This window comes from Microcaecilia unicolor, chromosome 7 (genome assembly GCF_901765095.1).
Source record: "Microcaecilia unicolor chromosome 7, aMicUni1.1, whole genome shotgun sequence".
NCBI lineage: Eukaryota > Metazoa > Chordata > Amphibia > Gymnophiona > Siphonopidae > Microcaecilia > Microcaecilia unicolor.
This window is the reverse complement of record NC_044037.1, coordinates 79579323-79604064: the sequence shown is the minus strand read 5'-3', so window position 1 is coordinate 79604064 and position 24742 is coordinate 79579323. Positions and strand designations below refer to the sequence as shown.

Sequence of the window (24742 nt, the reverse complement as noted above, 5' to 3'; positions counted from 1 at the left end):
TGATGCAGTGCGCTGCAGAGAAGGGGACCCAGGCCTGTAACCCACTCTAACTGGTACACTTGTGGTGGAAAGTGTGAGCCCTCCAAAACCCACCACAAAACCTACAATAGCTACATAGAGGTGACACCTGCAAGCATAAGATCTATTGTAGTTGTGTAAAGTTGGGTATAGTAGGTTTTTGGTTGGTTTTGGAAGGCTTCCCATACAATATAAAGGGGCACCGGGGACATTTATATGAAGTCCACTGCAGTTCCCCCTAGAGTGCCCCACTGGTCTGCTGGGATGTATGTAAGAATGCTGATCCCGTATCCCATTGGCTTGTTTTTGTGCATTTTTCCCTTGGACATTTTTTTTTAATGGGCCTAAAATATAGATGCACTGAGCACAAAAACATCTAGGAAATGGTCATTTCCAAGACAAAAATTTGGATGTTTTTCCAGTTTGAAAATGGGCAGGTTCACAATAGGATTTTTGGACGTTTTTCGCACAACATCTAGAATCGTATTTAGACATCATATCGAAAATGCCCCTCCACACCTACCAGAACTGAGACTTATGTATGACATCTTCCATAGGAAAAAAATACTTAAATATCCATGTTAATATGTATGATTGAGATGAATAATTGTTGCACTGGAGGGTATTTTTTTGCACAAATTTGATAGCTGAATAGAATTGCCTCTTAGCCAAGATACTAAGGGCAAAAATGGTATCAGAATTTAAAAAAATACTTGGGCTAGGCCCAGAGTATCTTTAGCCTATGAAAAACACTCCCACACAGACTGGATAAGGTAGGTCAGTGGGGGGGGGGGGGGGGGGTTGTTGGACCGATGCAAATTTCTCTGGTGTTCAGAGAGTGTATGGAAAAATCAAGGAAGATAGGAAAATTGTGCCCATATTTTCAAAAGGCTGCATTGAAAACTCTGATTTAAGAGATGTTGGGGAGTACCTATTATAATGCACTTTATATAGGGCTGCCTGGAAGTGTAGTAAAGAAATTACAAGTGGTGGAAAATGTAGCAGCAAGAATGGTGATTGTGAGCAGTGGGTGGGGAAGTGCTAAACCTCTTTTGAAGAAGCTGCATTGGCTCTAAATAAAGAGCGGTGCCTGCTTAAAACAGTGGTGATGAATATTGTCTTGAATATTACTTATGGGAGTGACTTGTGCAATAGTATATCCCCAATAAATCATTATGTTCCTCAGAAAAAAAAATCTCCTGTGAACTGTACGAACAAAAGAAAAATGGTGAGTGAAGAGCTTTTAGGATAGTTGCACCTGAATTATAGAACTCTGCCAGAGAATCTGATGGTAAAGGAAATTGCTTGAGCTTTTGGAAGAAATATTGTAGTTGTATAATCTTGACATTTCTTTTTGTCTTATAGTCATTCAGCTCTTCTTCATACCATTCTTAACACTTTAGAATCATGGATGAAGATGCATAAGTTTAAACTGAATTCAGAGAAAACCAAATTTCTCTTGATTAGCTATTCTGCAGGTGAAGACGAAAATAGTGTAAGGATTAAACAGGTTACATACCAATTTCCATCCACTATCAGACTGTTGGGGGTTTATTGGATACTATCAGGCTTATTTTCGAAAGAGAAGGACGCCCATCTTTCAACACAAATTGGGAGATGGGCGTCCTTCTCACAGGGTCGCCCAAATTAGCATAATTGAAAGCCGATTTTGGGCGTCCTCAACTGCTTTCCATCGCGGGGACGACTAAAGTTCACGGGGGCGTGTCGGAAGCGTAGTGAAGGCGGGACTGGGGCATGCCTAACAGATGGGCATCACTGACGAGCACTTGGGCAACTTTACTTGGTCCATTTTTTTTACGACCAAGCCTCAAAAAGGTGCCTGAACTGACCAGATGACCCTCTCCCACCCTAAAAAATCTTTTAAATATTTTTTGCCAGCCTCAAATGTCATACCCAGCTCCGTGACAGCAGTATGCAGGTCCCTGGAGTAGTTTTAGTGGATGCAGTGCACTTTAGGCAGGCGGACCAAGGCCCACCCTCCTACCTGTTACACTTGTGGTGGTAAATGTGAGCCCTTCAAAACCCACCAGAAACCCACTGTACCCACATGTAGGTGCCCCCCTTAACCCCTTAGTGGTGTACAGTTGTGGGGAGTGGGTTTTGGGGGGCGGGGGTTGGGGGGCTCAGCACACGAGGTAAGGGAGCTATGCACTAGGGAACAATTTGTGAAGTCCACTGCAGTGCCCCCTAGGGTGCCCGGTTGGTGTCCTGGCATGTCAGGGGGACCAGTGCACTATGAATGCTGGCTCCTTCCACGACCAAATGGCTTGCATTTGGTCGTTTCTGAGATGGGTGTCCTCGGTTTCCATTATGGCCGAAAATCGGGGACAACCATCTCTAAGGTCGACCTAAATTTCACGATTTGGGCGTCTCCCACCATATTATCGAAATGAAAGATGGACACCCATCTTGTTTCGATAATATTGGTTTCCCCGCCCCTTCGCCGGGACGTCCTGCGAGGACGAGCTCAGGAAAACTTGGGTGCCCCTTTCGATTATGCCCCTCCGCATTATCTTTTGAACCTCAGGTGAACACACTTACTCAAAAGGTATTTTTTATTATGTACAAACTCCAGAGAGTGGTCAACTACTTTGAGGAGAACTACTTTCGTCTTATTGTTCAAGCTCTGTTTTTAAGTCTGCTGGACTATTGTAACATAATTTATTTGGGTGGGTCTTCTAATAATATACAACAATTTTTGAAAAGGTTGCAGTCCATTCAGAATACTGCACTCATTGAAAAGATATGATAGTGTTTCACTGTACTTTAGAAAAGGTCACTGGCTTCTGCTGTATGCTAGTGGCATAGCTAGGGGCACCAGGGGAGCAGCTGCTCTCCCAAACGGACTTCTGATGGTGCCAGCGCCTATTTTTATCATGGTCTGTCACATTTAAAACACGCAATGGTGCCGTCAGCAGTCTGCTGTCCGCTGCCCCGCGCCTTCAACCTGGCTACGCTTCTAGTGTATGCCAGAGTTATGTTTAAGTTTTTTCTGCCTTATTTATAAGGTTCTTTGCAGACTAACTCCACAATATCTTATTGATCACTTTATTTTCTTACAAAAATCCAGAAATACTAGAACCATGGCTCTGTACAGTTTTCCCTCTTTAAAAGATTGATAACGAGGTTCAAACTTCTCTGCTTCCTGCTACAAGTTATTTCTGTTTTCGAAAAGCTAATCAAGAAATGTATTAAGTTATGTCCAATAAAAAAGGTATCATCTTATTTTCTTTTCCATGTTTTATTTTGTTTGATTTCTGTTGATAACGAAAATAAGTTAAAACCTATTTAGTATGGAAATATGTCTTGAATTCTTCTGATTAAGGTAGCAGCCTATATATCTGTTAGTTCAAGATAGGAATTGTATAGGTGTATGTGGGTAAATGATGTATTTCCTGAAAATGTGCAGTTTCGTTATGTGTGATCCGCATTGAACCACAAGGTATATCGCGGAATACAAGTAGTGTTGTTAATGTTAATGACTGAATTTTATAGCTAATTGTGAACTGTTCTGAATGAAACTTGTTGATAAATTTTTCCTTTGATAAATAACAAAATAGAGAGAAAGAGAGAAGGAAAGAATTAGAAGATGAGAACCTTTTTAGACCATTTGTTTCAAGTATTACTCACGCAGGGCCCTGTTTACAAAGGCGTGTTATTTTTAGTGTGCACTAAATATTAGTATGCACTAACCATGTAGATGCCCATAATATTCCTATGGGCCTCTACATGGTTAGCACACCTCTGTAAGCATTTTGTAGCATGGTGCTGATGTTTTAGGGATTTGAACTTGTGACTCTCAACACAGACGCTTGCTGACCCACAAGCACCAATGAATTGTTGAGGGAGATGAGGGGGTAAAGGAAGTAATCTTATTTCAGGGAGTTAAGAAGAATGGTATTAGTTTATTTTTAAATGTTCTGCTGGATTCTTCTTATATCTGTTAGACTAAACTCTACTGTACATTACAAGCCTGATATACATTGTCAGTGCTAGATAATTCTGACACTGAATATATCTTGATTTTTATTTATTTTATTTGTTACATTTGTATCCCACATTTTCCCACCTATTTGCAGGCTCAATGCGGCTTACCATAAAGGCATTCGCCAAGTCCGGTAAAGAACAAATACATAGTGATGTTGAGGTAGAATAAGGTTCATGTGATACAGACACATTTGGGAATCATAGAGAGTAAGAGTTATGTTATGTCCATTACGAGTGTTGGTTTCGTTATGTAGCACAGTCCAGGCATTTAAGTTGGGTCGGTAGGGTATGCCTTTTTGAACAGGTTGGTTTTTAGTGATTTCCGGATGTTTAGGTTTTCGTACGTTGTTCTTACGGCTTTTGGTAGTGCATTCCACAGTTGTGTGCTTATGTAGGAAAAGCTGGTTACATAAGTTGATTTGTATTTAAGTCCTTTGCAGCTTGGGTAATGGAGATTGAAGTTTGTTCTTGTTGATCCGATTGTGTTTCTGGTTGGTAGGTCTATGAGGTCTGTCATGTATCCCGGGGCTTCACCGTAGATAATTTTCTGAACCATGGTGCAGATTTTGAAGACAATACGTTCTTTGATTGGGAGCCAGTGCAGTTTTTCTCGGAGGGGTTTGGCACTTTCGAAACGCATTTTTCCAAATATAAGCCTGGCTGCCGTGTTTTGAGCGGTCTGTAATTTTTTAATGATTTGTTCTTTGCGTCCTGCATAAATTCCATTGCAGTAGTCTACATGGCTTAGTACCATTGATTGTACCAACTTGTGAAATGTTTCCCTCAGGAAGAATGGTTTCACACATTTTGAGTTTCCACATTGAGTGGAACATTTTCTTTGTTGTACAGTTCACTTGGCTCTCTAGTGTAAGGTTTCGGTTGATTGTAATGCCGAGGATTTTCAGGCTGTCTGAGATAGGGAGGGTATGTAGTCTGGGGTGTTTATATTTGTGGGGTTTTTTGTATTGTGTTGGGATGAGAGGATGAGACAGTGTATTTTTTCCGTATTGAGTTTTAGTTGAAATGCATTTGCCCATGAGTCCATGATGTTCAAGCTTAGCTTGATTTCGTTGGTGATTTCTGTCGGATCGTGTTTGTAAGGAATGTATATTGTGACATCGCCTGCATAGATGAAAGGGTTAAGGCCTTGGTTAGATAAGGACTTGGCTAGTGGTGTCATCACTAAGTTGAAAAAGATCGGTGATAGTGGTGAACCTTGAGGTACTCTGCAGTCTGCTTTCCACGGTGATGATATGTTTGTATTTGATTTCACTTGATATGTTCTAGTGTTTAGATAACCCTTGATCCAATTAAGTATATTTCCACCAATCCTGAAGTAATCCAGGAGTCTTAGTAGTATATTGTGGTTTACTATGTCGAATGCGCTGGACATGTCGAATTGGAGGAGAAGTATGCTTTTTCCTGTTGCTATTTCCTGCTTGAATTTGACTAGGAGAGTAATTAGTACTGTTTCAGTGCTATGGAGGGGGCAAAATCCTGATTGTGAATCATGTAATATAGAAAATTTGTTTATATAATCAGTAAGTTGTTTGGTTACCATACTTTCCATCAGTTTGACAACCAGTAGGATAGATGCTACTGGGCAGTAGTTAGTGATTTTGTTTGTTTTTTTTCTTGGTATCTTTTGGTATTGGGGTGAGTAGGATATTACCATTTTCCTTAGGAAAGAAACCTTGTTGAAGCATGTAGTTTAGGTGGGATGTGAGGTCTGCTATGAAGTGGTTGGGGGCAGATTTAATTAGGTAGCTGGGGCAGCCTTTCCCTACCCAGACTTACCCAACTAACTTTGTCCAGCCAATGCTCATCATGTTTTGATGGTGGGCATGCACAGGGTAAAGTTTGGGCAAACTATGGCTGAAGCATGCAACTACACACCCATATTATAGTATTCTGTAGTTTACATGCATTCTGGATAACATGTGGGCATGAACATTTATACCAGCTAGAGGGCTGGTATAAGTAATTGTGCCTTAAATGTTTTCTGCTAGTTAGTATTCTATAAAGATAAGTAGGTGTCTACTTAATAAAATAGGCTTAAAATAGATGCCAGCATAGCCTTTTATTCTAGATGCCCTCTTTAAGTTCGCCTATTTTTTCTGACCTTGAAGACATCTTTACATTTTTACAATGATCCAGGATCATTGCTGTCTTATTTCTCTGATTCATTTACACCATTGATGAATTGTATGCTCTTCCTTACAGCTTTAATTTGTCTTTCACACGTTACCTTTTCATGCCAGATAGATAAATGTATATTAATCCCAAAGGTGAAGGAGTGATCTAGTGATTATTACAGCTGATTCCTGGAATATGTGTTGCTTTAAAATGTATTCTTGCTTTTTTTTCTGATGCCACAAACAGAAAAAAATAGTGTGAATGTTAACAAGGTGTCATATTGAGTTATCATTACAAACATCTAAGCTGTGGAGAATGCTTCTAGATTTTCCCCATGTTTTATTACTTGCATTTCTATTCACTCTTACTCCTTTTCAGTTGAAGCAGAGCTTTTGATTTCAAACTTTCAAAATAATTCAGTTTTTTTCATGGTTTCCCAATATTTGAAAATTACTTCATGCAATTTTAACCAGTTTTTAATATCTGTCACACTTTCTTCACCCATATTTTTATGTTAGGGTGTTATTAATTCAACAATTTCCAGGTTAATCTGATATGTTGGAGGTGGTGACTTGCTGTTTAACAATCAAGCTGCTTTGTATCACTTCCAGTTGAGCCTCCATGTGACTCGGACACATATAACAGTGAGAGATAGCACATCACAAATTAAATCCGGAAAATCACATTGTGGAAGTATATGAATTTATTTGCATTCTGCAGAGGGAAATAAGTATTTGATCCCCCACCAACCAGTAAGAGATCTGGCCCCTACAGACCAGGTAGATGCTCCAAATCAACTCGTTACCTGCATGACAGACAGCTGTCGGCAATGGTCACCTGTATGAAAGACACCTGTCCACAGACTCAGTGAATCAGTCAGACTCTAACCTCTACAAAATGGCCAAGAGCAAGGAGCTGTCTAAGGATGTCAGGGACAAGATCATACACCTGCACAAGGCTGGAATGGGCTACAAAACCATCAGTAAGACGCTGGGCGAGAAGGAGACAACTGTTGTGTGCCATAGTAAGAAAATGGAAGAAGTACAAAATGACTGTCAATCGACAAAGATCTGGGGCTCCACGCAAATCTACCTCGTGGGGTATCCTTGATCATGAGGAAGGTTAGAAATCAGCCTACAACTACAAGGGGGGAACTTGTCAATGATCTCAAGGCAGCTGGGACCACTGTCACCACGAAAACCATTGGTAACACATTACGACATAACGGATTGCAATCCTGCAGTGCCCGCAAGGTCCCCCTGCTCCGGAAGGCACATGTGACGGCCCGTCTGAAGTTTGCCAGTGAACACCTGGATGATGCCGAGAGTGATTGGGAGAAGGTGCTGTGGTCAGCTGAGAAAAAATTGAGCTCTTTGGCATGAACTCAACTCGCCACGTGTTTGGAGGAAGAGAAATGCTGCCTATGACCCAAAGAACACCGTCCCCACTGTCAAGCATGGAGGTGGAAATGTTATGTTTTGGGGGTGTTCTCTGCTAAGGGCACAGGACTACTTCACCGCATCAATGGGAGAATGGATGGGGCCATGTACCGTACAATTCTGAGTGACAACCTCCTTCCCTCCGCCAGGGCCTTAAAAATGGGTCGTGGCTGGGTCTTCCAGCACGACAATGACCCAAAACTGGCACTCTGTATCCCTCTTCACGCTCCCATATTTTTAAAAGAGCTGTTGGAGTTAGTTAAGCATGTGATTCGGTGTTTAGGGAGCTGGTTAGCATCCTGACAGTGAGAGATGCCTTGACTTCTTAAGATGAAAAGTAACCCTCGGATTAAGGACTTGTACGATGGAAAGGCCCAGAAACCAGGCGGCACCAGAACCCTCAGCCCTGCCAGAAGTTCCCAGAGATGGGGTAGCTTACCTCTGTAGTTAATGGAGGTGGGAAAGATGGAGGATGCAGTTGTTTTGCAGGAGCTAAAGGCAGTAAAGTTGGAGATAGCCGAATTGGTGGTGGAAAAGTATTAGGCTCGGATTTTGACGCTCTCAGAGTAAGTTTAAGGCATGGAAGGACACTTACACTTGGTGGAGTTTGCACAGGAAAAGGAGACAGAGGAGATGGCAGCAAATAAGTAAAGATAGAACAAAATGCAGGAGGGGTTGGGAGTGCTGAACCTCCGCAGATATTACCAAGCGGCAGTTTTGAAGGTCCTGAGCAAACACCATTGGCGACCCTCTCAAACATGTATTCATCTTTCCCTTATTAGAGGTTTGGAGAGAAGTTAAGGGGACATTTCAACTGGCAGCACTCATTTGGCCAGTCTTATTAAAGATTTTCAACTTTGGTTGATTGGGTATTTTGTCCCTTTAAGATTAGCTTTGTAGCAGGTGGGTGGATTACATATTGTAGAGATTTTATACTCACAAGGCACTATGGTAGCAAATGGCCCTCTGCAGGCCGTACTTCACATGAAGGTCCCTTTCTATCAATATTTTCACCCCTCAGTGAAGAGCGGTCTCCTCCGGGAGGTCTCTGATTTAGAAGTGGTGCTCCTCAATTCTCCCTCTAGATGGAGGTTGATATCTCTCATCTGTGGTATACTAGACACATTGTAACTAAAATAAAATAAAAAATTGTATATCGCTGACAATTCTTCCTTGGTAAAGAAATGGGATAAGTGGTTGGGGCATCCTTTGGGGGATGCCTACTGGGCGTCAATCTATTCTTATATTCACAAATGTAGTAAGATAATTAGCTATAACCAGCTTCAGTTTTAACTTGTGCATAGGGCATATTGGACTTCACAGAGGGGAGGGAAGTAGAAGAGGGGAAGATAGGGCACTGCTTGAGAAACTGTACACTTATATGCTCTCTGGAAAATATGAGGTGGGAGTGCCCTAGAGTGCAAGATTTTGGAGGCAGGTTTGGCTTAAGATCTCTGAATGGACGGGGTGACAAGGCAGCCTCTGTGTTGGGACTTTTACCCAATTGATCCCCCCAGGAAGGCCCCCTGAAGGGTCTTATGCATCTTTTTTTATTTGGGCAGCAAAGATGAGTATGGCAAGGGCTTGGAAGGACCTGAGGGGGCCGAAGATGTCCACCTGGCATACAGCACTGAGATAATTAAGGGTGTATAATAAAATCACTAAAGAAGTTAGAGTTAAAGGTACAGCCCATGACCAGCTATGGCTCCCTCTTGCTTCTTTTTAATGTCTTTAATATAGTACAGACACTTCTAGTGGCTGGTGCTGAGGAACCCTCCACTGACACACTTTGCATTTTTAGTATGCTCTGTGTTTAGTTTTCTTAGCTTGTGCCTAATCCGCAGCTTCATGGGACATGGAGCCGCTATGTCCATGCATGATTTTGTGACACTTTGGTGATATTGGGGCTAGAGGAGAGGGAGTGGGTTTAGAAGTTCTTTAATACGCTGTCTGTGGCTGTCCCTGGGATTGTTCGCATTTGTTAAATTTGTGTTATGGCATGCTGTTGACAGTATATAGTTTTTCTCATGTTTGCAAACTTTAAAACTTTAATAAAAACTATAGTAAAAAAAAGATGCTTTGTATCTCAGTTTACTTAATTGTACTGAAGAAGATAGCTGGCAAGAGAGGATTGAGTGGTGATTGCTCCAGTCCCCATCAACCTGGACCTCTTGGGTGGGGAGGGGGAAAGTGAGCCAGCCTTAGCTACAAACCTAACCTTTGTTTATGGAAGGGGCAGAGCTTTGGTGAGCTACTGTGTAGCCTTTCTGTGTCAAGGATGAAGAGGGAGCTCCAAATCCACTTGACCAACAGGGTTCTGAGGTTCCCCCAGGCAAATGCGTCTGGGGGAATCTCCAATGTGGGCTAGAGATCCCTTCAATTTTTTTTTATTGTGCATGTTTTGCGGAAAGAGGCCTTTTATTTTACCATTTGAAAAATTAATTGCAGATTTTGTAGTTATTTTTTCTTTGGAAATGGGCCCCCACCTATTCTGTGCACTTTTCTTTCTTCCTTTTTTTTTTTGTTTTTGCATTATGGAGTTGTTGAGCATGATTTTGCAAAGCAGTATGTCATTAATGCAAAATATGCATATATTTTCATGCCAAGTGGGCTTCATGCAAATGTTTACTACTGCAAAGGATACTTTTTGTGGAAAAAGGTAGAGCAAAATACTGGAACTTTTGGGGTTTTTTGTGTGTGTGTGCTTCCAGACAGTTTGCACTGTTTTTGACCAAAGTGCACTTTTGCATAGTCAGTTGACACTTTAGTACATAGGGCTCTTTATATTTAAGTCACTAATTATAATTAGTAGATTTGGAATATTAATAACACATTAAGAACCTCCAAAATCCTATTTCAGCGAGAAGATAAAAGTAGATTTCATGTTCTTGTAGGTATAAGATTGATAAAGCTGTTTAGAGGTCAGCCTGATGGTCTAGTGCTTAGCAATTTGCACTGCCAAGAAAAAGATTTAGCTCATTCTCCTGAATCTTATTCCTGTCAAGACTGGATGCTGTTGAAGGAGCATTCATAGCCCACGGGAGAGAACTGGACTGTTGACTGGATATATAAGACAAATGACTTTATAGTGATTGTTAATATTTCATGTGAGAGAAAAAAATGAAAAGAAAATATTCAGGACCATGCATAATAGCTCTCTGGTAAGAGCCATATGGGAAAAATTAAGAAGCCAGTCTTCCAAAGAGGGGCAAAACCTTGTGGTGGTGTCTAGTACAGGCAGGGCCAATAGAGCTAAAAATCATATACATTAGTTTTGTAGATGAAACACCATGGTGATCAGGTAGCTCCATCACCATGCAATAAGCTTTTTCTTTAAATTATCAATTTAAGAAAGAACCTAAGGTTAAAATCCTGTCCTTTTTATGCAACACTACTAATTTCTGAATGCTTAGAGATAAGAACAACCCTTATCCCCAGAAATTACCAATCACTTTTTCCAGCATAAACATTACCAAATTCTTTGTTTCTAATGGTCAGATGTATAGAAAAGTGGTGATTGCCATGCATTTATTAAATAACAAGTTTGTACATTTGTCCTAGTCCCCCCCCCCCCCCCCCCCCCCCGGGCTTCATGTAGTAACCTACAAAGATCTGTGAAATCTAGCTACAGGATGCAAAAATGAATTCATAGTTCACTTGCATCCCACAGCTAAATTTCACATGAAATTTTCACATATTGCCATGGCTAAGAACTTCACACATTCCCAGTTGTAGTAATATGCAAAAAAACAAAAACAACAACCAAACACAAATCTAGGTAAAGTCCCTGATGAGTGAGGTGGGGAAGAGGTAGAGCTTGGGGTTTGAGCTACCTCTCTGATTTATTGATGAGGTAGCATTTAGAGGGGCAGGGCTTCAGAGGGTTTTTTTTAACATTTTAGTTTAAATTGGGTCTGGGGAGAGTTGCAGTGGTTGCTGGCCAACCTCGAAATGGAGACTCATGGAGGGAGGCCATGAGGGCCCTTTAAATAGCAGCCACCACTGTATGACGTGCCACTTTTTTCCAGCAGCTCTGACAAAAATAACTCCATTTCCAGAGGTGTAGTTATCTTTTAGAACATAAAAAATCCATACTGAGTCAGACCAAGGTTCATCAAGTCCAGCATCCTGTCTCCGATAGTGGCCAGTCTGGTTACAAGTACCCAGCAGATCCCAAAAAGTATATCTATTTCCTTTGGTCCATTTCCAAGGGTGCTCAATAGCTTTTCCATGACTATCTTGCATATCATTTTATGGACTTTTCTTCCAGGAACTTGAAAATCTTCTGTTGAATTCTGCTATGTTGGTCACTTTGACCACATCCTCCATCAACAGATCCACAGCTTAATTATGTGCTACATAGCATGTAAAAAAATACAACTTTCTTTGGTTTCTTTTCAGTCTGCTGGTCATTCATTTCATGGAGTGTCCTCTTGTTTTAGTGTTGTTTGGCAGGTGAAACGACCATCCTCTATGTGACTGTTCCACCCCACTCATAATTTTATGAATCTCTTTTATATCCTGCCTCAGTTGATTTTTGTCCAAGCTGACAAGGTCCAACCTCTTTAGCCTCTCTTTATTAGGAATGTATCCCTCCTCCTTTATCATTTTTCTTTGTACCTTTTCTAGTTGCACTCTGACCTTTTTGTGATGGGGTGATGAGAATCGCATACCATACTCAAGGTGGAACACAACAGAGATATATACAAAGGCATAATGATATTCTCAGTTGTGTTCTCCTTCCCTATTCCTAACATTCTGTTTGCTGTTTTAGTAGCCACAGCACACTGTACTGAAAATGTCAACATATTATCCACTAACTCCAAGATCTTTTGGGGGGGATGGTTATTATTCAGAACCTACCATTTTATACCTATAGTTGGGATTTTTTTTCCCTTATGTGCAGTTCTTGCACTTGTTCACATTAAGGGGGGAGGTTTTCAATGTGAGCTACTGTTAAGGCATATTATTCCACTAACTCGTGCTATTTTAGCACAGATCCCATTTTATGCAAAGAGACCTAACAGTAAAATATCATGTTTTAACAATAACCCAGGTCGATATGTTCCCCACTAAGGGGTGAACCATAAATAAACATTCTTCTCCATTCCAATTTCTTGGGTCACTGCTTCTTAGACAATCATCACCCATGACTATTGCAGCTCATCATATGCAGACCTCCCTCTTGCTGTGATTAAACACTTGCAATTAGTTCAGTCTACTGCAATCAAATTATTTCACAATGTGCATCAATTTGACCATGTAACACCTCTACTGCTGACTGAACATTGGTTGCTTGCTTCAGCTCGCATAAAACACAAAATCATGACAACGGTCTTCAAGAACCATTTGCCCTCCATCCCCAACTACATTCAGAATCAATTAACTTCATATCCCCCTCACTGTATGCTATGTTCATACAGAAAGGAGGTGAAGGAGCATATATAGCATACATTCATATATGCTCCTTCACCTCCTCCCACCTCCTCCCACCATCCTCTACCTGTCCCTCCAGATGTTTAAACGGAAACCTCTTCAAATTCAAATCTATCCTCAGAAACTGGCTTTTTCAGAAGAACTTTGGTATTAACACATAACTTATTGGCCATTTCTTCTTTACTTATCTCCTAACCCTCTGCCTACCCCTTCTCTTAACTTCTCTGTCCCATTCCTCTCTTGCCTATCATTTCTACGCTATTATTCTTCTTCTCACCTTTCTCTGTCTACTGTTTAATTTGGTAACTGCGGAGAAGCTATTGACATAGCCCACTGCAGTATATAAAGAGCCAATAAATAAAAACAAATAAATAAGGGAGCAATTCTATAACTGAGCACTTCCATTTAGGTGCCCCTAGGCCATGTGGTAGGATCCTATTCTATAACAGAACAAAGGTGCATAGGTTCCATTATAGAATACTAGCATAACCTAGTATTGATGTGCCTAAAATCTAGGTGCCTACACTTACAGCAATCATTGAGCTGACATGTGAGCACCTAAATGCAGCTGTGACATGCATAACTTACAGTATAGAAGAGTGCTTAAGCTGAATGCGTGCAAACGTGTGCATTTTCATACATATATGCTAGTAAGGACATATGCACATAGGACCTAGTTTATAGAATTCTCCTTTAAATGGCATCTGTCATTTAGATGCCTAGTCTCCTAGTCTCATAGATCCTTCTGCAAGACATAACGATCCTCAACCAGTTTAATGACTTTGAATTTGTTATTTTTGAGCGAATGGATTCATGAAGCCATTTCTGTGCAGTCTTTATTGTGATTCTTGACATTAATTGTAATTCTTAGAAGTTGATTAATAGCAAATTTAAATAAACTTTTACATAGTGGACTTTGCAACAAATTCACTATTGTAAAGTGCACTTTTTCGAAGTGACTGCACAGTGTGTTCTGTGAAAAATAGTGCAAATGCCTCAAATGTGGCATGTGTATGAGTTTCTAATCATTCTGGACTTTTCTTCATACAAAGAATACTTTTATGCAGTCACTTCACCCATGAGGCCCTTAGGCCCTAGAGGGTGGCAGCTTCTTGGGGGTGGCAAACAGCAGGTGCAATCAAAGCAAAACAGTAGGTTCTGACAGTCACACCAACTCAAAGAACTATCAGCAGATACTTTAATCTATATTTTTATAGGATTGTTGTGTGATGATCATGCCTGTAGAGTTTAACTATCAAAATCTTGGGGAGCTGAAGGCTAGGGTCCTGAAGTTAATTGATTGGGTGTTTAAGTCCGAAAGTCTGTACAGGATACCCACTACCCTTGCACTAGCTCTGCAGGCTCTCTTGTTGCTTTATGGCATGTAGGGCAAACAGTTGGCCAGGCTGTGGCCCTTCTGGCCCTCTTCATTCTACTGCATATGATTATACACTCTGACTAACAAAATGCTTACTTTTCCTTTAGCTTGAGAGAATGTGTCCTTGTTTTGCTTGTTACTCTTAAGTTATAAAAATTGCCTGTGAGATCCATGTGTGCTCCACTGATATAATTGTATGGTGTAATTAAATTCCACCCTCAATTGACTCCATCTCAAGGAAATAGCTCAAGCTTGGACAGCTTTCCTTCATATGTAATTTTGTAGTTAAACAGATGGTTCATTTTTTAGGGTGAATGTTTGGAAGTACAGTTTTATTATTATTATTATTATTATTATTATTATTATTATTATTATTATTTTCAAGCTGATTATATAATTATTCAACTCATTGCTTTGTAAGAAAAGCAAAAATAATTCTGTACAAATTTATGAAAGTTTAATCTATTCCAGTAGTTGCTGTCTTTGTCTCTGCATATCTGTTTCTACATCTGTAGTGTAGACAGTGGGATTTGTTTATAATGCTAGTCCAGTTGGCTAAGGTAAGCTGCCACCCAGAGCTGCAGGCCAAGACGAGCAGAGGATTGAGATGAGATGGATAAGCTGCATACCATGCAGCCCCCATCCTTATACTTCCCATCCCTAGATTTGACCATATATTCCCTGAGCTGGCCAATAGCAGCCAAGTCTTCTTGATATGAGTGAGACCCTGGAAACCACACATCCAACTGGGAATGGGAGTGTGCCACAGTAGGAGATGCTGACTGCAAGAGAAGTCAGACAGAGAAAGCAAGAAGCAGAGACTAGGGCCAACACCTTAGAATAATAAAATGGCTATACAACAGTGACCTACAAAGTTCCATAGGTTACTACATAACTTTGTAAGTCTGAGTGCTTTGAAAATATGCCTCTTAGTCTGTTTTTGGAAGATGCATCTGCTTTATCTTTATATTCTACCTAGTACAGGATGAAATGCATCTCTGTTTCTGCACATTTCTGTGATGTTGCAGTGCATGCAGTCTGACTTCTTGGGATTTCAGTTTAATCTTGGTCTGCATATTTTTATTTATAGTCTGTGATATAGGTTTGCTTTCCCCACCTATGTTTGGTTAGCCTTTTTATGCACACTTGACAAAATTCCCCTAATTCTATATATAACCTTAGCACCTTTACGTAAGTGCCATTTGTGCATTAACCGGTCAATATTCAGACAATAATGGCGAGCTGAGCTTTTTAAAAAAATTTTTTAATGCTTACTGTTATTATCCAAGTTAGACCTGCATATTCAATACCAGATACTGATAGGAATCAGCCACCAGGACTTATGTGGTACCTAGCCAATATTCAGCCGGGCACTGCATAAGACACTTAGGGGCCCTTTTACTAAGCCACACAAGCATCTGTGTGCGCCCAACATGCGCCAAAATGAAGTTACCATATGGCTACTGTGTGGCCTTTGCGGTAATTTCATTTTTGGCACACATCCGCTATGCGTGCCCCAAAAATATTTTTTATTTTCTGGCATGTGTCAGCTACATGCGCCAAGTGGCATTTGGTGCTCGTAGGTCATTACCACCCGGTTACCGTGTGAGACTTTACCGCTAGGTCAATGGCTGGTGGTAAGGTCTCAGATCCAAAATGGACACATGACAATTTCGATCGTGCCGCATGTCAATTTTCAGCAAAAATTTTAAAAAGGTCTTTTTTTACAGACGCACTGGGAAATGGATTGGTGCGCGCCCAAAACCCACGTCTACACTACCGCAAGCCATTTTCAGTGCATCTTAGTTAAAGGACCCCTTATCCAGGTCCTAACTGAATTTTGGCCGGGACCCACATAAGGGTATCTGGCCAGGTACCAACGCCAACCCTGATTTCAACCCTTCCCTCCCTCCAACACCCTCAGAACAGCATCCGAGTCTCTTTCAATTTGCCTCCCCCCCTTCCAATCCCCTGGAACAGTATCTGAGCCCCCTTCTAATCCCCCTCCCTCCCTCTCTCACCTGGAACAGAATTTCAGTTTCCCCAAGGATCCCTCCATCCCCTGTAGTCCCCTTCTTGGGCTTGTTTTCCTGATCCCTAGTGTTCCAGTGGAGAAAGACAGGAGCAGCACTTGCTCTTACTTATCATGATAGTACCATAAGGACACTGCTAGAGGTTGTGGCAGCCATTTTGAAGGGAAAACTGTGATAGATAGGAGCAAATGGGCATCACGCCTGGCCTTGGGGAGGGATCCTCAGGGTACCAGATACTGTTCCGCAGGGGGAGGGACGATCGGAAGGCGGGTCAGATGCTATTTTAGGAAGGGAAATTGGAAGGAGGCTCAGATGCTATCTCTGGGAGGTGGGAGGGAGGGAGGATCACAACACATCAGGTTGATATTGGGAAGTTATGAGTGTGCCAACCTATATTCATTGCCGGCACCCATATAGATAACTGGACAAAGTTATGATTACTATTTATGCAGTCCTACGTGCCTGGTTAGCTATGCAGGCATCGACAATGGATATTGCTGGTACCCACATAACTCATGGCTCCTCCCCAAATGTGCCCCAGTAATGCTTCTCTCCTGCCCAAACTTGATATGGTCAGTTAGTGCCAATATTCAATAGCACTTCTCAGTTAAGTACTGCTGAATATCGGCAGATAGCCAATCACAAGTGATTTAACCATGAGGAAGCCTCTCCTGCCCAGTTAAATCACTCTGAATATTAACTGGTAAGGTTATAGAATACTAGTACTTATGTGCATGAATGCCATATTCCCACATATAAGTGCTATGCGTGTGCACAGCAGTATTCTATAATATGAGTATGTAAGTTGCATAGGGCTAGTTTCTATATATGGTGCTTGAAAAATCCGCACGGTAAAAAAATACACCTAGGTGTATTCTGTAAAGTACACCTAAATTTTACTGTATAGGCTTAAATTTCTGCATGATATATAGAATACACTGAGCGCCTCTCCATGCAACCAAATTTGGTTGCATCCATTTAGGCCATGTTTTACTTGGCGTAAATCCCAATACCTGTATTAGGCTCAGAGCGGGTGTATTATATAATAATGTGCATAGATTTTAGAAATGCCCATTCCATGCCCGTATCCACGCCTCTTTTCAACTATGCTGCTTGGAATTTATGCACACCACGTTACAGAATGTGCTTAGCAGATTGTGTGCGTAAATCATAATGCCAATTAGTGCTGATAATTGCTTGTTAACAGTCAATTGACAGTGCTGATTAGCTAGCCAACCAGTTAAATTACATGCATTGCTATACGCTTCGATTTCTATGTAGAAATCAAGGCGCGATATATAAAATTTGAGAAATAGCACATAACTTCAAGGGGGCATTCACAGGCCTATAGGATCATGCCAGGAATGAAATACAAGTCCTACACCACTGAACTCAAACTGAAAGTCATTGCGAGAGCGGAAGAAACAAGCAATAGAGAAGCAGTGAGATAGTTCGAAGTTGGAGAGTTATCCATTTGTGAATAGAGAAAGAAGAAAAACGAGCTTGAGAAAATGAATCCCAAAAAGCATGTCATTGGATGAAAGCAAAATGGCCTCAACTGGAGAATGACATGACAGAGTGAGTGCTTTCTTGAAGGGAACAAAATCATTTATCTCTGCTGTTGGAATTCAGATCAAAGTGAAGCTTCCGGCAAATGAAAGAGGCATCTCGGATTTCAAAGCAGGTTTCATCTGGATTTCTAGGTTCATAAAAAGAAATGCACTTTCAGTGAGAATGAGAACCACTGTAGGCCAGCGACTTTGAGACGATTTGGAGAAAAAGTTGATCAACTTCCGTGAATTCGTCTCCAAAGAAATTTCTGAACTCGCTATTTCTGTGATGGATGTTAAAATATAGACGAGGTTCTGATATCTTTCGACATTCCGGCCACCAGTGCGGAATGTAGTCACTGCAACCACTGGACATGAGAGAGCTTACTTCATTTGAGATGCCACGTGGTGGTAACGTGGCATGCTAAAAAAAGAGTGTAGAACGTGTGTTATTTTCATGAAAATGCAGTAATTAGCAGATACGTTCATAACTGCCCTAAGTTGGGATTGTATGAACTGTGCACCTAAAATCCAAAAAAACGTAAGTGCAAAGGGGTGTGGACCTGGGAGGCGCGCACATGTTATAGAATACTAGCACTTATGCACTTAACTGCCACCAGTTAAGTGCAAATATTTACACCAGCCATTGAGCTATAATATGCTTATGCTTGGGCACGTAACTGCAGACTTGCACTAGTATTCTATAATGGCAATTGCGTATCCAATTCCCAAAGTAGAATTTTCCCCCAATTCTATATATGATGCCTTAAGTTGCATGAGCTAATTTGGCCACATTTGCTAAATTGCATGCACAACTTAATTGATTAACAAGCAAATCAGTGCTGATAATTGGTACTTAACAACCAATTAGAGACACTAATTGGTTTCAATTAGAATCTACGCGCACAACTTTCTAGGCATATTCTATAACGTGGTATGCATAAATTCTCTTGCGCACAGTCAAAAAGGGGGTGTGGTTATGGCGTGGAATGGGCAGGTTTTGGGTATTTCAAAAAAGTATGCACACTGTTATGGAATACACCCAATCTGTGTCTTACTTAGGCGCAGGTATTTAGGCCTAGTTTTAGGTGGCCTAAATGGGTGCACCTAAATTTAATCACAAGAACAATGCATGCGCATATTCTGGAAACTATGTTAACTTTAGGCACAGTTTATAGACTCATGCTAACTGTGTGGTTTTTTGCCACTGATTTTTAAGGTGCCATTTATAGAATTTGGCCCATTGTGCTTAGCGCGCATCATCCCAACATCTACTACTACTAATCATTTCTATAGCACTACTAGACGTACGCAGAGCTGTACACATTATACGCAGGTACTTTTGTCTGTCCCCAGAGGGCTCACAATCTAAGTTTTTGTACCTGGGGCAATGGAGGGTTAAGTGACTTGCCCAAGTTCACAAGGAGCTGCAGTGGGAATTGAACCCTGGTTGCCAGGATCAAAGCCCACAGCACTAACCTTTAGGCTACTCCTCCACTCCACATCTAACTTTAGGTGATCTGTAGAGAATTACCCCATTGGTGTCTAAAAGTGTGAACATGAGACTGGACATAGAAACATAGGAGTCCTTTTACTAAGGTGCGCTGAAAAGTGGCCTTCGTAGACATGTGTATTGGACGTGCATAAGTTCATTTTTCAGATCACCTGCAAAAAAGGCCTTTTTTGGCTGAAAATGGAAGTGTGGCAAGATGAAAATTAGCGCATGTCCCATTTTGGGGCCTGAGATACCTTACCACCACCCATTGACTTAGCGGTAAGGTCTCAACGAGTAATTGCCTTGCTAACTCCTTTTTGATTTATTGAACAAGTTAGGTGGCCTGTTATAAAATTCCCCTCCCTTTCCAATTGCTTTTTTGAGGCTTAGCGGATAAGATTTGAAAGAGCAGCAATACAAGACCATAATGTTAACAACATGAATGGAAAATTTAGGTAAAGTGTGCTTACTACAGTTGCTGGAAAAAAATTATTTTGTTCCCCCTTCTCTCTCGTTCCTCATTTTGACAGGCACCAGAAAACTGGGTGTACGATGAAATAGTTTCCTGTTAAAACACAGAAAATAATGACTTTCTAAGGCTGTGAAAAATGGTGGCTGCTGTGTGGAAAACCTACTAGATAAACAAATTCTTTATCAACCTCCTTTGTCAAGCTGCTGGTTTCCACCTTTACAACACATTCATCTGGCTTAATTTAACATTACATGGACTATGCTAAAATAAATTGCTTTTCCAAATTCTAGAAACCAGGCTTCTAAAATGCTTTATAGTATGGATGCATCCTGCCTAAGTGCTTGTTATTCTAATAAATAGAAGCAATGATACCTTAATCCATTTCTTCTGTTCCTGGAATGGAGTAAATGTCAAAGCAGCAGAGCTTTTATGTTGGTTTTATACACTCAAAAGAGGTTGAATAAGCACAACTTTACAACTTGAGAAGTGGCACCCAAAGCTTCAACTCTTAACCACTCTCCAGTCACACATTTCTCATAAGTTTTCTTTATTCAATACCTTAAAATATAAAAATATCTATGTAAAGAAAAGTAAATCATATCTTCGTGCTTAAATCGGTAAGAAGAGCTAGGAAACAATGTATAAAATAATGCATTTTGATACATTTATTTGTACCAGAGCAGATAATTGAATTATGAAACAAATGGACACTAGTGAAGGTCGAAGCCTTGACTGATGTATTTGTCCTACTACTACTTATTTCTATTGCTCTACTAGACATACTCAGCACTTTACACTGGACATGAAGAGACAGTCCCTGCTCGACAGAGCTTACAATCTAATTAGGACAGACAAACAGGAAAAATAAGGGAATTTCTAAAGTGGGAATGATAAAGTATGGGTACTGAACAAGTGAGTAAGGGCTAGGAGTTAAAATCAGCATCAAAAAGGTAGGCTTTTAGCCTAGATTTGAAGACGGCCAGAGATGGAGCTTGACCTACTGGCTCAGGAAGTCTATTCCAGGCATATGGTGCAGCAAGATAAAAGGAACGGAGCCTGGAGTTAGCAGTGGAGGAGAAGGGTGCAGATAAGAGAGATTTACCCAGTGAACGGAGTTCCCAGGGAGGAGTGGAGAAGAGGTAAGAGTGGAGAGGTACTGAGCAGCTGCAGAGTTGATGCACTTGTAAGTCAATAAGAGAAGTTTGAACTGTAATGGATAGGGAGCCAATGAAGTGACTTGAGGAGAGGGCTAATATGAGCATAGCGACACTGGCAGAATATAAGTCATGCAACAGAATTTTAAACAGATCGAAGGGGAGAGAGATGGCTTAGTGGGAGACCTGTGAGAAGCAAGTTGCAGTAGTCTACGTGAGAGGTGATAAGAGTGTGGATAAGGGTTCTGGTAGTGTGCTCAGAAAGGAAAAGGCGAATTTTGATGATATTATAGAGAAAGAAACGACAGGTTTTAGCAGTCTGTTGAATATGTGCAGAAAAGGAGAGAGAGGAGTCGAAGATGACCCCAAGTTACAAGCTGATGAGACAGGGAGGATGAGAGTGTTATCCACAGAAATAGATAATGGGGGAAGAGGAGAGTTTGGTTTAGGGGGGAAGATAAGAAGCTCAGTCTTGGTTATGTTTATTTTCAGATGGCAGTGAGACATTTAGGCAGTAATGTCAGACAGGCAAGCTGATCCTAGCTACTCTTATTGATCCAAGCATAAGGTGATTGAGGGCAAGATTTGCTTTTAGTTTTGATAGATTTCTCTTATACTTTGTAAGCTAACTGAGTTAAGAAAAATCATGAGAAATATGTAAATAAGCAATTGCTAGGACTGAATCCTTATCAATTGGTTCTAATGTTAGAGGCCGACTGAAACTGCTTTTTCAGTTTCAGTCAAAATCGAAACTGCCACTGAAACTGTCTGAAATTTTTTGGACAAAACTGAAACCGCAGTCGAAATTCATCACCAGGTTTCAGTCAAAGCTGAAACCAAAAACTCAAGTTTGGTTGTTTGAATCAGTGAGGGCTGCAGGGGATTGTCAGAACTAGCAGTCTGCATCCCTCTGCTAAACCCACAGTATCCAAGCTAGAATATAATTTAAAGAATGAAAGACCATATTTTATCTCCAAGCAAAATAGGTCACTGCTGCCCCAAGAACATTCCTAGACCACTGATCCTTTTAGTAGCGGCCCTTAGACCAACTCCATCCTGTTTATATCTTTTTTAAGGTGTGGTCTCTAGAATTGTACACAAAATTCTAAATGAGGCCTCACCGTAGTCTTATACAGAGGTATTATCATATCCTTTTTCCTGCTGGCCATTCATCTTCCAGTGCACCTAAGCATTCTTCTAGTTTTGACGTTGCCTTTTCTATCTGTTTGGCCAAAGTTCTTCACTCCCTAAACTGTACTGCTCCCTCAGGCTTTTGCAGCCCAAATACATGACCCTGCCTTTTTTTTTTAGCTCACGGCATGGGCCCAACAATGAGGGCACAATATTCCAAGTGTCTGCCACAAACCAGCAGGTCTGAGAGAACAAACTGGGTCATAAATTTGTATCACTTGCATTATATATAATAGGGCAGTGCCTAAGAAGATTTTAAAAATAAGCATTAATCATTTAAACTGCATTATAAATTGCACTTGGAGCCAATGTAAGGCCTTCACAGAAGCCGTAACATGATCAAATTGATTTAAACCCTGTATTAAACGCACTGAAGCATACAGTATAACCTACAAAGCTTTGCAGCATGAACGCATAAGAACCAGTTATAGGGCCCCTTATACTAAGTGGCAGCAAGCACTAACGCATGTTTACCACATGCTAAAAAGACAGAACCATGAGATGCGCTCAGGGTGGAGGCATTTTTGAAGACGGAGAGTAAGTGTGCCCTGAGCTAATTGGATAGCATGGATAAATTGCCGCGCACTACCTGATTAGCATGGGAGCCCTTACCGCCTACAAATAGATTATTATTATTATTAGCATTTGTATAGCGCTACCAGACGCACGCAGCGCTGAACACCTGACACAGAGAGACAGTCTGGCGGTAAGGGCTCCATGTAAAAATACAGAGCTGTTTTTATCTGAGTAAGATGTTGTACCGTGTGTCAGCAGAAACCGACTGTTCAACTGCACCTCTTGCTTTGAGATATGAAGGGTAGGGTATAAATGTGAAGGGCAATTCTATTACCAGGTACCTACAGTTAGGCACCCCTTTGCACATTTATATGTAGAAAAAAAAGTAGCATACTACACACTATTCTATAAGGGCACATTTAAGTGCTGCAGCCTGCAAATCCTCTTGCGTTTGCTATTAATTTCCAAGCGGGATTATGAAAATGTGGCTTACTTGACTAAACGTCTGCGTACTCTGCAGAACGATGGAATTAAATTGCTGGGGGAATTGAGAAGGAGGGATCATGTCACAAATGTTTATGTTCACTATCATTGGCTCCCTGTAGAATTCAGGGTATTGTATAAAGTAGTGACTATAACTCATAAGGTGTTTTAGGAGGGGAATCCCTTTGTATTTGGCACCTATGATGGGCCCTTATAAACCAGGTAAAGTTCTTCGATCTGCTAATACTCATCTGCTGCCACTCCTGGTTTCTTTCAGGTCTCGCCTAGGTTCAACACGAGAGAGTGCTTTTTATTGGAATGCCTTGTAAATTCCAATTATTGCCAATAGTGATGATAATTGGTTGTTACTGGCCAATTATCATGACTAATTGGCACATTACTCAGTTAGGTAGCATGTGTAAATTGGCCATGCATTATATAGAATCCAGCCCAGTATGCATACCCCCTCTGGGTAATTTGTAGGTGGAGTATGGCACTTGCAAGCCCTATAGAGGTGTCCCTTTGAAAATCTGGATAGCAGGGGGACAACAAGTTCAATATACCCATGACGATTTGCATATGCTTTCAGACAGGTCTGAAGGTGCTCATGAAAAGTCCATATGGGGCTTTAAAAATTAAAGACCAATATGGATTTTCTCTCACTTGACCTCTCTCCAGCTTCACACTGTCTCTTTTGGGATGCAGAGTACCCTATAGCTGCTGAACAGCGCGTGTACTTTTGCTGACCTTGGGAGGGGGAGCAGTTTTCAGCAGGGCAATTCCTGCATGTAAGCTGCTGTGCTGTTTATTTGTGGGAAATGCTTTGAAAATTGCCCTCTCGAAAAAAGAAAGAGAATGAGAAAGAAGTTTCTCAAATTGAAATGGCAGAGGGAGGTAGGAATCTAGGAGATTATACTGTAGGTTAGACTGCCACCATATCATTCCCTCTTCATTGACTTTAAGGCGTTGATCACAAGCTTCTCACTCTAGTTTGAAATAACTCGAAGGCATCTTCTGCTTTTGCATCATGAACCAGTTGTTAATAATATGTATGAAAATGTCTTTAAGGTTAAAAAATAGTAGAGCTGGTATGAATTTTGCTTCATATAGCATCATAAGCAAACTAGACTGTGATTTCAGGCAATTATGACATTCATTCTGTCAAAACTAATCTATTTCCCTCTTCCAGTGTTTTTGTGGAATTCACAATATTTTGTTCGTTAGTATGTTTTTTCCTATTGGTTTATAATTGTACTGAAATTAATTCTGCATTTTCTCTCTTTCTCCATCCCCTCCCCCCACTGTTCTACAGAGGGTGATGAGACAGGCGTGATGGATAGTCTGTTAGAGGCCCTCCAGTCAGGTGCTGCATTCAGGGATCGGAGGAAACGGACACCAAGGAATCACGGTAAAAGCCATAATCCAAAAGTTTA

The 24742-nt window shown here is 40.9% G+C and overlaps 1 protein-coding gene across 1 annotated transcript in view; it reads left to right on the top strand.

Moving 5' to 3' along the window:
- Positions 1-24742, top strand: part of DIAPH2 (diaphanous related formin 2) — a 1482340-nt gene that overhangs the window by 1234561 nt on the left and 223037 nt on the right. Inside the window, exon 27 of the mRNA XM_030210672.1 lies at positions 24622-24717. The gene's annotated coding sequence lies outside the window, so the exon portion shown is untranslated. The remainder of the gene's footprint in view (positions 1-24621; positions 24718-24742) is intronic.